The 12,264-nt window shown below is 36.8% G+C and overlaps 1 protein-coding gene across 3 annotated transcripts in view; it reads left to right on the forward strand.

Moving 5' to 3' along the window:
• The first annotated feature begins 2,122 nt into the window (after positions 1-2,122).
• Positions 2,123-12,264, forward strand: part of LOC105222726 (protein bark beetle) — a 31,369-nt gene continuing 21,227 nt past the window's right edge. For all 3 annotated transcript variants that reach the window (XM_049455038.1, XM_049455053.1, XM_049455044.1), the window contains exon 1: positions 2,123-2,361. The gene's annotated coding sequence lies outside the window, so the exon portion shown is untranslated. The remainder of the gene's footprint in view (positions 2,362-12,264) is intronic.

Genomic DNA, 12,264 nt, shown 5'->3' on the forward strand with positions numbered 1-12,264 from the left:
TTTTCTTTCTACTATATAATTTTCTAAAATAAGTAAAATCAGATCGTCGAAATAGCATCGCTTGGTCGCGTAAAATCCGAAACAAGAGTAGGAGCTTTCCTGGTAATTGACATTTGATTAATATCCAACAAAACCAAGGTCTTAACTTTTTTAAGCACACTTATAGCGATTAAGCGACAAGAGGGGTGCAATGGGGTATAGTCATGCTTCTAGGTAAACAGTTACAATCGTACAGCTATGCTCAACTCCTAGTCTTGAGTTCTCACCGCGTAACCTTAATACCTGAGTAACCCTGTTAAAAATACGGTAGCCAACCTCTTGGAACCTGGGGTCATGACTAAAAGAGAGGAAGCTTCAGCGAAGCCACTCCAAAATTTTCGGTTTAATTGCCGCGTCTGTTAACCAAAATACGGCTGCGAGCTGGCTTCGGGTTTGAAAGTAGTGGCTCTCTATATAAATATGTATAAAATTTTATACTACTCGCCTAGCGCGTTTGTGCGCTAAGTCGGAGACCGGCCACGTAGAAACCACTCCCAATGAAAAAGGAACAACAGCCTCGGATGAAAGACTCCCTGCAAACGTAATAAGGACTATGATTTAAGGGCATGTATTTGGAATATTCGGTCCCTAAACTGGGAAGGTGCCGATGTCCAACTGGTTGATGTCCTCGTAAAAGTAAAGGTCAATATCACCGCCGTCCAAGAAATGCGATGGACGGGACCAGAACGGATACGAATAGGTCCTTGTGACATTTACTACAGCGGCCATATAAAGCAGCGCAAATTCGGTGTGAGATTCAGGGCGGAAGAAATACGCAGTCTGCGAGCCCTGACATTCACTCCAGTTGATGAGCGTCTTGCCACAATCCGCATCAGAATACAAAATTTTAACATAACAACTTCCATGGCGAAACCTCTACAAATGGGTTAAAACTGATCGACTGATCGCTGGAACACGAAGTATGGTTGTCTAGACTAGATTCCAACACAAGAAAATTCATCAATCTATTTGGCTATCTTCGGATCGAAAAATTCGAAGCCAGATCGGTCATGTTGTGCACCGTTAGTTTTGCTTTCTAGAGTTTTGATAAGGAAGTGAACAGTATGTGTATGTGTGGTTGTGAACGACATGACATCATCTGATGAGTCGGCCTTAGGAGGGTTCGAGAAAAAGGTTTTGCGGCAGATTCATGGACCTCTGCGCATTGGCAACGGCGAGTACCGCAGTCGATGGAAAGAGATATACGACGACATTGCCATAGTTCAGCGAATCTAGAGACAGCGGCTGCGCTGGGTAGGTCATGTTGTTCGGATGGAGGGGAACACTCCAGCTTTGAAGGTTTTCGATACAGTAATTGCCGGTGAAAGTAGATGGAAACCTCCACTCTGTTGGGGAGATCAGGCGGAGAAAGAGCTCGCTGTACTTGGTATCTCGAATTGGCGCCAAATAGCGAAAAAAGAAACGACTGGCGCGGTATTGTTAACTCGGCTATAATCGCGTAAGTGGTGTCTACACCGGTAAAAAAGAAGAATACATAGCGGCTAAAGGACTAACTGATATTCTAAGAACTGTCTGCATTTCTTCGACACAGTTTTCGGATCTAGGTACTGTACATTGATGGTTCCCAAACCTAAACGGTTCAATCACTATGGTCAGGTATACTTGTACAACAAATTTCTGTAAGACCGCACATAGGGTACACTAGCGAAAGCAAAGTGGTCAAAAGTTGCATGAAAGCACACATCGCTTACGATCAGTGAATACAGCCACGAACCCCAAAGCCACAAATCAAACCAAAACACATGAAACCCAGCTCCCAAAGCTTAAAGCCAACACAAGTGTTGCCAACAGCAAAGCGCCAAAGAGACAAGTTAAGACAGCGCAAAAGTAAACAAAGTCTATGGAACACCGCCGCGCCACACAAACGCAACCCGAGCGGTGAGCCAAAGCCGTTAACAGTTAACACGATTCAAACACACACATGAAAACTTTCAAAGAGCGCGCGCGCATAATAAAGCTCGCTCAAGCTACTTAGTTAGCGGCACAGTGGTGGCGACTGTCAACGGCCAGCGGGCCAGCCATATCGGCTTACCAGGTGTATGCGCGCGACACTCTCGCTGCGCCAATCAGTTTGATTCTTGGTGCTGAGCGAGTTGGTAGCGTGCTGGTGGAACGACGGTCGGTTGAACGGTTCATCTGTTGCATATAGACTTTTGTGGTCACTTGTGGCGACCGCGCCTATTTTGCCAAATAAAATACACGAAAGCGTGCGAATAGCGCGCGGGCGGCGCGTTAAAAGTGCGCACACGCCGCAATGAAAGTGAAAAGTGTGTGAAAATCACGGAATTTATGTGGAAAAATGTGGGTTTTTAACAAAGAAATGTGCTGAAAAATTAGCCAATTTTTTCCGTTTTATTTCCCAGCATTAGTGAAAAATGTGCATGTGTGTGTGAAAGCGCTCGCTTGAGGTGGTATTGGTGAGTTGGTTAACATAACTTGCTAGCCAACTGACGTTTCTTACCCACACTAAGGCGACTGCCAGAGAGCTTATGGCGAAGTCTTACAAAATATGGCAAGACGGTTGGAAAAAAGACGTTAATAACAAGAGCAACAATAGCAACAACAATGTACAACAATTTAAAGAAATACAGTGAAAACAACAAATGAGGGAAAATATCGAAGTTTTGTGCATAAAAATGTGAGAAAACAGTGAAGTTGGTGGAAGTTTAAGAATAAGTAGAAGAAGAGGAAGAGTAAGAAGAAGCAGAAGTGGTAGCAAACAACATTTAGGTAATAAGGTTTGAAAAGGTTGCGCTGCGTTGACAAAATACGGTGCTCTTTTGCATAAAAAGCGAATGTGTGCAAACAGAATTGGAGTATATGACAACAATAACAATGCAACAACAGCAATAATGCAACAACAAAAGCAATAACAAAAAAAGCTACAACATCAGCAATAGCAAATCACGTAAATGACGGCAACACCCGCATATGCAAAACAAAAACAATGCATGTGTTTTTATTAAACTCTGATTCATCTGTTGAGATTTGCGATGAAATAAAAGAGAAACATAAAAACCTGCGAATAACAACAAAAACGAGTTTTAATGAAGTGAAGCTCGTAAAAAATGTGTAATTAGCAAGGTAATAATAGAAAGAAATTGAAGTAGACGAAAATTATTCTGAAATAAAATTATGTAATGAAATTGAAGAAATAGTAATATCAAACAAAAATAAATTATAATCAAAGAAAATTATGAAACAAAATAAATTATAATCAAATGAAGTTATTAAAGTAAGAAAAACATAAAAAAAAACGTGAACTTCGCCTGCACTGAAGCTATAATGCCCTTCACAGGTGCTTTCTGATAGCATAAAAGCCTATACATAAGTCATTATTTTGATTTTGATCGTTTAATTTGTATGACGCCTATATTATATAGTGGTCCGATCTGAACAATCTGTTCGGAGATTGTGCCTTGGGTAATAATCTGTGCAAAATTTCGTGAAGAAATCTCCTCAAATAAGAAATTTTTCGATATTTGAACTGGCTTTTGATTGATCGGTTTATATGAAATCTGTATGCTATGGTGGTCCGATCTGAACACTTTTTGCGGAGAATATGCCGTTGCCGGGAAGCTTTTTCATCAAGGAAAAGAGTTCCATATGTTTGATTGTCTAGTTTATATGATCCGATCTGAAAACTTTTTCCGGACAATGTACTGTTGTCTGAAATTATAAGCTATGCTTAATTTTGGGAACATAGCTCGTCAAAAAAAGGGTCTCATACAAGATTTTCATTTTTAACGATCTGCTTGTATGGTAGCTATATGCTATAGTGGTCTGGTATCGACGGTTCCGACAAATGAGCGGATTCTAGGGGAGAAAGGAATGGATATCTCAAAAACTGAGGGTCTATTTAAGGTATATACAGACGGACAGGCAGATAGAAATTGTTAAATCGACTCAGTTAGACGTGCTGATCTGACAACGACTTTCGGGTGTAAAACACTTCGTGACAAAATCCATTGATACACTGGTTATAGTGATTTCCCAACTTTTTGATACCATTTTTGTAGTACTATTTGCCCTTTACTTCAAAATAGCTTATCGGCGAAGGAGGTCTTCGATTCGACCAAAATTTCTATCCAGTAATCATTCCTTTGAGAATTGAGAATAGGAAAAAGTCGCTAGAGCAAGATCTGGAGAATACGGTTAATGCGGAGGCTATTAGAATCTCTATTAATGGAGTTTCACTGACTTCTGACACAGTGCATTGTATTGTCCGATCTCAAAATACAGACGCCATAACCTTGCAAGCCGACTGTTGCGTTCTCTCAGGCTTTGAATCGTGTTCATCGTGTGTAGCCCACTCTGATGATTGTAGATTTGGCTTCGGAGTGAAATGATGAAGCCATGTCTCATCCATTGTCATATATCTACGTAAAAACTCTGGTATATTACGTTTGAACATCTCTGAAACACTCCGAATCATCAACACGTCGCTGGTATATGATATATAGTACATATTCAGTTGATATGTTTAGAAAGCCTGCTATCTCGGGCAACTTCACTTTATGTTCGTTTAAATTATTTTGTGGACTTCCTTGATGTTTTCGTAGTTAACAACCTCTTTTGGGCGTCCACTGTATTCAACGTCTTCGGTGCTAATTTCACCAGGTTTAAACTGAGAACCAATCCTTGATGATTGATTTTCCCGGAGCAGTGTCTGGAAACTCGTCATAAAGCTAAGCTTTGCCTTCAACTGCATCAAATAATAATATTTTGTCTATGTGCGAATTTTCTTTTTATCCATTTTTTTCACAATAACAAAAGTTGCTTTCCTCAAAATCATATAATCCACAAGCTGATGATCCGACAGCTGGTAAATTTAATAATAGAATCATATGGATTTAATTATAGTAGCGCCATATATGTGTCAGGCCGATTGCATTGACTGAGTGATGAGTGTAGCTCACATATTATTTCATATATAGTATATATAGTGTTAAAAATATGGCGAAACTGATAGATTATTTCCTTTGATCTGTATTAGCGAAAAATAGGAATATCTCTTCATACCGGGAAGATCTTCTTAAAATTGGGTTAGAACGTGCTGAGTCTGTCGATATTTGACAAAAAAATGTATGTAATCAACAATAATTGTTTCTAAGACCTAGACCCATCATATACTTAGTTCAACGTTCTCACAAATTTGTATATATTGGTTAATATGAGAGATATCTTTCATAATTCCTTAGAAATATTATTATTGATATAATACATGACATCGACTAGAAATGAAATCGATAGATGTTCCTACTCTAATCGTTCATATAGCAAAAATAGTTCTAAATATATAATTGTCTAAGATTAGTACATGCCTTTGCGGTTTGGTCAAACTTAATATTTTCCATTTCATTTCCTTAATAAACTCATAAGACAGAACTCGATAATTCCTCACAAGACACTACTACCACTATTATTGCTTTGAAAAAATCACTTACAGTAAAGAAAAATTAAATTATGTAAATCAAAGACAACTCATAATTAAATATAGATTGCAAGCACGTTGAGCCTTTCTTCAAAGTAAGCTTCTTTAAAGTCAATGCCTCGACGCGTTCGCCGCAGTGGCGCATTTCCCTTCGAGTGGTTTTGGGCCAAAGGCAACGCAGCGCGAAATGTGCCGCAGGCATTTAAATATACTTGTATGTATATCAGATATTCGTATATACATATGTACATCCATTTCTTTTGAGGTGTAAGCGCGCGTTCAGTGCGCAATTACTTAGCGTAACAGCAAGACGCTATTACTATTGTTACTGCTTATGATTCAGTAAATCTTTCTTTCAAAATGCGGCAACATTTCCGCGCGTTCGTTGCGCTTTTGCCACTGCCGAGTTTAGCGCTGCTAAAAGCTAATAATGCACACGGCGACGCGTGGTGAAAGAGCATTGGCATCGCGGCGACAACAAGTGGCTGCACACGCGGTCGTGCGCAACCGCAACGGTGCAGCGTCGTGTTACTCAGCGCGCGTGCAGTTTGGGTGGCGGCAATGGTGACGGCCACAGTGACAAAGACTCGGCGGTATAACAGGTGTTTTGCGCGATTTAATTGCGCCCAACTAACTGTAGCCAATAAACGGCCGATGAGGTGGAGAAAATAAAGCGAAATATGTTAAGAAAAAATGTGGCGCAGGAGCAACGCAAAGCACATTTAACGATGGGAGAAATGAGTTTAAAGTATTTGTTCTAAATTATTTGAGTTTTGAGAAAAATAGGTGCTTGCACACCAAATATTTTTAAGGATCTACGGAATTTTGACTGCTCTAATAGACTTCTTATTACTTCGTACTGGATTTCCACTAGATACAAGGGTATTATAGAAAAGCGGAAGTCTCTGAAATGACAGAAAGATGCAGTAGTTTAGACTATATTTGAGGGAATGATTACTGTTTTCTAGTAATGATTACTATTCGATGTTTTAAGTCTTATTTTTTGTAAGTAGAAATTCCAAAATAATTACTGCCGTAATGATTACTGTTCTTTAGTTATGATTACTTTGTCTTCGAAGCAAAGTGTAGTGTGAAATAATTATGTGTTCTATATATAAATATTTGTCTGCCCTTAGTCCTAATGAAAAATAGAGTAATGATTACTGCTCCTATTAATGATTATTTTGTCATCCATACAAAGTCTAGACCTAGACCTTAAATATAAACCTCAATTTTTGTTCATATAAAGTCTCTAGTAATGACTCGAGTAATGATTACTGTTTCTTAGTAATGATTTCTTTGCTTCGAAGCAAAATCTAGTGAGAAATATTTATATGTTTTATAGTATATCTTGATTTTTATGCGTAGAAAATCTTAAGTAATATATTGAGTAATGATTACTTAGTAATGATTATTTTGGCTTCGAAGCAAAATAAAGTGGGGTATATATACGTAAATATAATGATATATCCTAATTTTTGTCCTTAGAAAATCCAAAGTAGTAATGGGAGTAATGATTACTGCTCCTCAGTAATGCTTATTTTGGCTTCGAAGCAAAATCTAGTGGAAAGTATTTACATGCTTTATGTCTTAAATTTTGTTCGCATAAAGACCCTACTGATGACTCAAGTAATGATTAATGTTGCTTAGTAATGATTACTTTGGTTACGAAGCAATAAATTTATATGTTTTACACCGAAATTTTCGTCTATAGAAAATCCAAAGTAAAAACTGCAGTAATGATTACATAAGGTCTTTACTGATGACACAAGTAATGATTACTGTATCTTAACAATGATTACTGGGGCTTCGAAGCAATATATTTATATGTTTTACATCGAAATTTTCGTCTGTAAAAAATTCAAAGAAATAATTGGAGTAATGATTACTTTTTCTTTGTAATGATTACTTTGGTTTCCAAGCAAAATTAAGTGAGCTGTATTTATGTATATTAAATCTTTATTTTCCTTCGTTGAAAGCTCAAAATGATAACACAAGTAATGATTACTATTTCCTAGGAATGCTTCTTCAACATGGAGTTTCGAAAAGAAGTTGATTGTATACTTTTCAACCTACACTTTTTTCAACTAAAACACTAAATTCTTTATTTTACATTCGAAGTGTCTGCGCTAGCTTCTTCTTAGCCAGCTGGTCATGCACCGAAAAGCAAATTGCATTATTATTTATGAACTTTAAATTGCGAAAATGCAGCATAAAGTAGATAAAATGAATGCATAAACTATATGTAAACGCATTACAAAAACAAAAACGAAAAATTGCTATAGAAAGAAAGAAATTAACTGTATAATACGAGCATATGCACTCACATAGCCCCAGTTTATGTTATGAAATTGGCTTGGTAATCATAGTAGTTGTTGCAATTACCTGGAAAAAAAAGAAGAAAAAAACATACGTGAGTGCACATAACTGCAAAAGAAGCTAAGCAAACGGAAATAGAATACATTAATATATATATAAGGTATTAATTTATAACTAATATATGCATGACTGTGTATGAGATAACAATATCAGCTGCAAAAAGCGTTCTAAGCACCCATAACAGGTGTAATGTGCTTAATTTATATCAAGTTTATAGAGAATTCATGCGCTTTTGTTAGTATATGTGCGTGTGTGTAATATCAATGCCATTACGATTAATCATAGCGCAAATAAAATATCAAGCAAGAGGCGACGTTACCTATATACATACATACATACTTGTATATATATATATATTAATCTATATTACTCACACCATTGCCAGCAATTAAATAAATAAATGTAAGTGACGACAAGGCAAAGCATCAACAACTTTATAACAACAACAACAGTAGCAATGGCAACGGAAGTCAGAAAATCACTCTCTCACACAGGTCAGCGGCGACCAGAATGAGCAGAGGAAGTGCAAATTGCTTGTGGCAACAACATCCAGCGGAAGTTGGCTACCAGCAGCGGACACTAAGTGTACGAAAAAATAGAAAAATAGAGAATAAATAAATATATATTGTAGGACTCAATAAAAATTACTTTTTAAGCCACAAAAATGCAGGAAAAGTGCACTTTGTCAAAGGAAAGAAAATTTTCTTTAAATAATTTGGCTTATCAATGCATTTACAATCTACATACAAACATACATATGTATGTATACGCACATACATTTTTGTCTGCATTCCAAAACGTACACAACACACACATTCTGCGGTCAATCACACAAATAAATAAAGAAACTATCTAAGCGCATATTATTTATTGAAAAAGAACAACAAAAACAACTATAAGACGTCACCTTAGACAAGAAAGCTATGGGCTATGACATATTGTTGTTGTTGTGGCTTGGCTTAGTCATACATTTAGTCGCCGTTTGCTCAAAGACGCTTTGGGTGCTTCTTTAGAACTCACATATGAACTTGTTGGTGTGTGTTTGTATATGTATATACAAATACATATATGTAGAATGTATGTATGTTGGTTTGTGTGTCCACATGTCCACAGCGATTACCTCATTTCTCCGGTACTCGGTAACATTCTCCAAAAATGGCTATTATCTTCCACTCACTTATACTTAGTAATGGCTTTTTGTTATTGTTGTTGTGTAGTTATCACTGTCATAACGGTATTGTCTACTGACCGTGGCTACACATTCACCTTTGCGCTAATGGCCACAACAAGCGCATATGAGCATGCTTACGTGAATGTGAATGCCGAGCGTGTGCATATGAACATGCTAGATATGACAATCCCGAATTATAATTTTTTCGGGATTCAATAATAAAAATTTAATGATTAAAAAACTAACATGAATTATTTTAAGAAATTCCAAAATCGTTACAATTTCAATCCCGAAATACTACACCGAAATTTTGGGATTGACATTGACCGCTTACTTGAGAAATATTTAGAAGAACCTAATCATTACAATTTTAATCTCGAAATGCAATCCCGAAATTTCGGGATTGACATTGACCACTACTTGTCTTATGCATAGTCAGAAATCTCAAACCCATTACAATTTAAAACCCGTATGAATCCCGAAATTTCGGGATTGACATTGACCGCTAACTTGCTCATCACTAGCATTTTACATACATGCATGCACACAAGAACAATACGATACTGTCAATAAATTTGTTAAAATATATGTGGTTATTGAATTTTATTTATCGCTCGGTTGTGTGCAACGGCATTTGGGCGGTGTCCGCTGGGGGTCAAATAGGTGCGCACAATATGACGATTGTTACAGTGTGACTAATTTCTATATGCAGCGAACAAATTTTAAGTAAAGAAGAGGTGACGAGTATCTTTTTGAGGGTAGGTCTATGTTTACAGGTTTGACTGGCTTGAACAAAAATCGGTTACAGTTACTCATTACACTCCATTAGTTTAGGCAATAATTCCAAAAATAGCCTGGGTTTGCTTTATAAATAGTATGCACATCTCAAAGCAGGGTTGTCAATTTTATGCCCTTTTCGAACTTTTCAGGGTTCTAGATTGGCTTAACCCTTTGAAAAAGTATATTTCGTATGGGATTAACTCAGCATATAGTAAGTTCATATCAAATTAACCAGATATTTGCGGGAGGGGATCTGCTAAAGTGTGGGTTTACCTTTAATTTTATCCAATTTAAGCGGGCTCTGAACGGGTTATGGATTTTATACCAAATTTTTATTACTGAAATGTTTTCGAAGCGTTTTTAACCCCTGCCGAAACCGAACACAATTAAAAAAGTTAGTTTTCTTAAACAAACCGATTTCTTCCTTTTTATACCCTCGTAAGGTATGTTAAGTAGAAGGTGAGCCAACTCGCTTGATTGCTGGTGCAAAATCATAGCCATCCATTGACGCAGTGAGAGTAGAAACTGACTCGTAATGGATTCATCTTGAAAATCTTGCTCTGAAAGCGAATGTGAAACAGCGGCAAAAGAAAAAACCATGTCTATCTATACGTCTATCTGTATATAGGTGAACTAGGCTATCAGTTTTTGAGATATCGTCCTGAAATTTTGTCCTCTTCTCACCAAAAAGAACTTGTCCCTCAGTTTTTGAGATATCGCACATATCCTTTTCTCACCAAGAAGCTGCTCATACAAGCGGAGTGATCGGAGTCAAGTCCTTATAAGGAAAACTTTTTAATTTTCCGAAATATCGTCACGAAATTTGGCATAGATTATCACTCAACGCATTGCTATAATCACTGAATAAATTTTTCAGATCGGACTACTATAGCATATAGCTGTCATATAACCTGACCGATCAAAATTAATATTAAATCATTTTTATATCCTTTTATGCTATAATAAATCCACCTGTGAAAGGTATTATAGCTTCGGTGCACCAGAAGTTAACGTTTTTTTACTGCTTTCCTTTACAAATTTTTGACCAATATTTTTCCTGAACAATCCCACGGTAGTTGACAAATAAAATGACAAACTATTTGAATGCTCAACGAAAATTTTATGTTCTGCCGCCATAAGCATTTGCATACAGCCTACAAGCGGCGGACAAGAACAGACACATACACACAAACAAAAATCGAAACAATAATACCACACTGTTGTTGTTGTTATGCAACGTGCAACAAATGGTCGCGTAGTCAAACGCTCAACCAGCATAGTCAACCGGCTAAAAAGTCACCATCACCAGCAACAGTTCCCCTTTCACTCATAGTCCCTCTATCCACTGCTCTTTCTCAGCCATTTAGTAGGTGTGTGTGTACAACAATAACAACTTTTCGAATACCCGTCGATGGCCGGTCGCACACACTGGCTATTGACAAAGCATGCAGTTGGTCATGCAACCCACAACTTTACAGTTATTCAAATGACTACAAAAGCAACAACAAACAGTCGCCACAGCAACATCATAAAAATCATAAATTTTAGAGACAAAAAATAAAAGAAAAAACTCAAAACAGAAAAAACCAAAACAGTGAGAACCGAGCTTGAGAAATAAGAACAAGCGTAAAAACTAAGAACTAGGCGAAAAGTGAAGAAAACTCGTCTGGAAAGTAAAAAAGAAAAGCTCCAGAAATAATATTATCATGCACTCAATTGTATGTGTTGTGTATTTAGAATTGGCTTTTTCGAAACCTTTTTTAATGGTATTTTTTGTTGTTGCATGCATCTGCAGCAATACTCATCGCACCGGTGTTTGTTGTGTCAGTTGTTGAAACAGTTATTTTTTCAGTTTTTGCTTTCAACGCTGCATCATTGAGAGTAAACACATAGTATATACATAGGTAATCTCATTCACATACAAACTTAAGTCTATGTGTGTGTCTGTGTGTGTTTAGTACAGTCTTGAAAGTAATTATAGGCAAATGAGTTTATGAAAGTAAAGAAATTGTCTCATAAACCACAAATTACTAAACTTTTTTATTAAACTATGTTTATTACAATTTGAGCTATCTCTGAGCACCAGAGACTCTCTTTTCCATTGCCAAGACACAAATAATTAATATGATTATTTTTTATGGATTAACAGTTAGTAGCAGACATGAAATGTGGCCTACATTTGGGAGCATTTTCCATTAAAGCACATGCACACACCATTTCTAACTGAAGTCATAAATCTTATATAGCGGTATTAAAGATATTGAAGTGGTGGTTGTGTGAGCTATTATTAGAAAAACTGAAATTCAAGTCTTTTATGACTATTTTTTTACTTCAATAACATGGTAGATCCCATTTTTAACTTCAGTAAAATAATTGTTCTTCTTTTTTACTGGCGTAGACACTGCTTTCGTGGTTATACCCGAGTAATCCGAATAATTAG

Source organism: Bactrocera dorsalis, chromosome 1 (assembly GCF_023373825.1).
Source record: "Bactrocera dorsalis isolate Fly_Bdor chromosome 1, ASM2337382v1, whole genome shotgun sequence".
Taxonomy (NCBI): domain Eukaryota; kingdom Metazoa; phylum Arthropoda; class Insecta; order Diptera; family Tephritidae; genus Bactrocera; species Bactrocera dorsalis.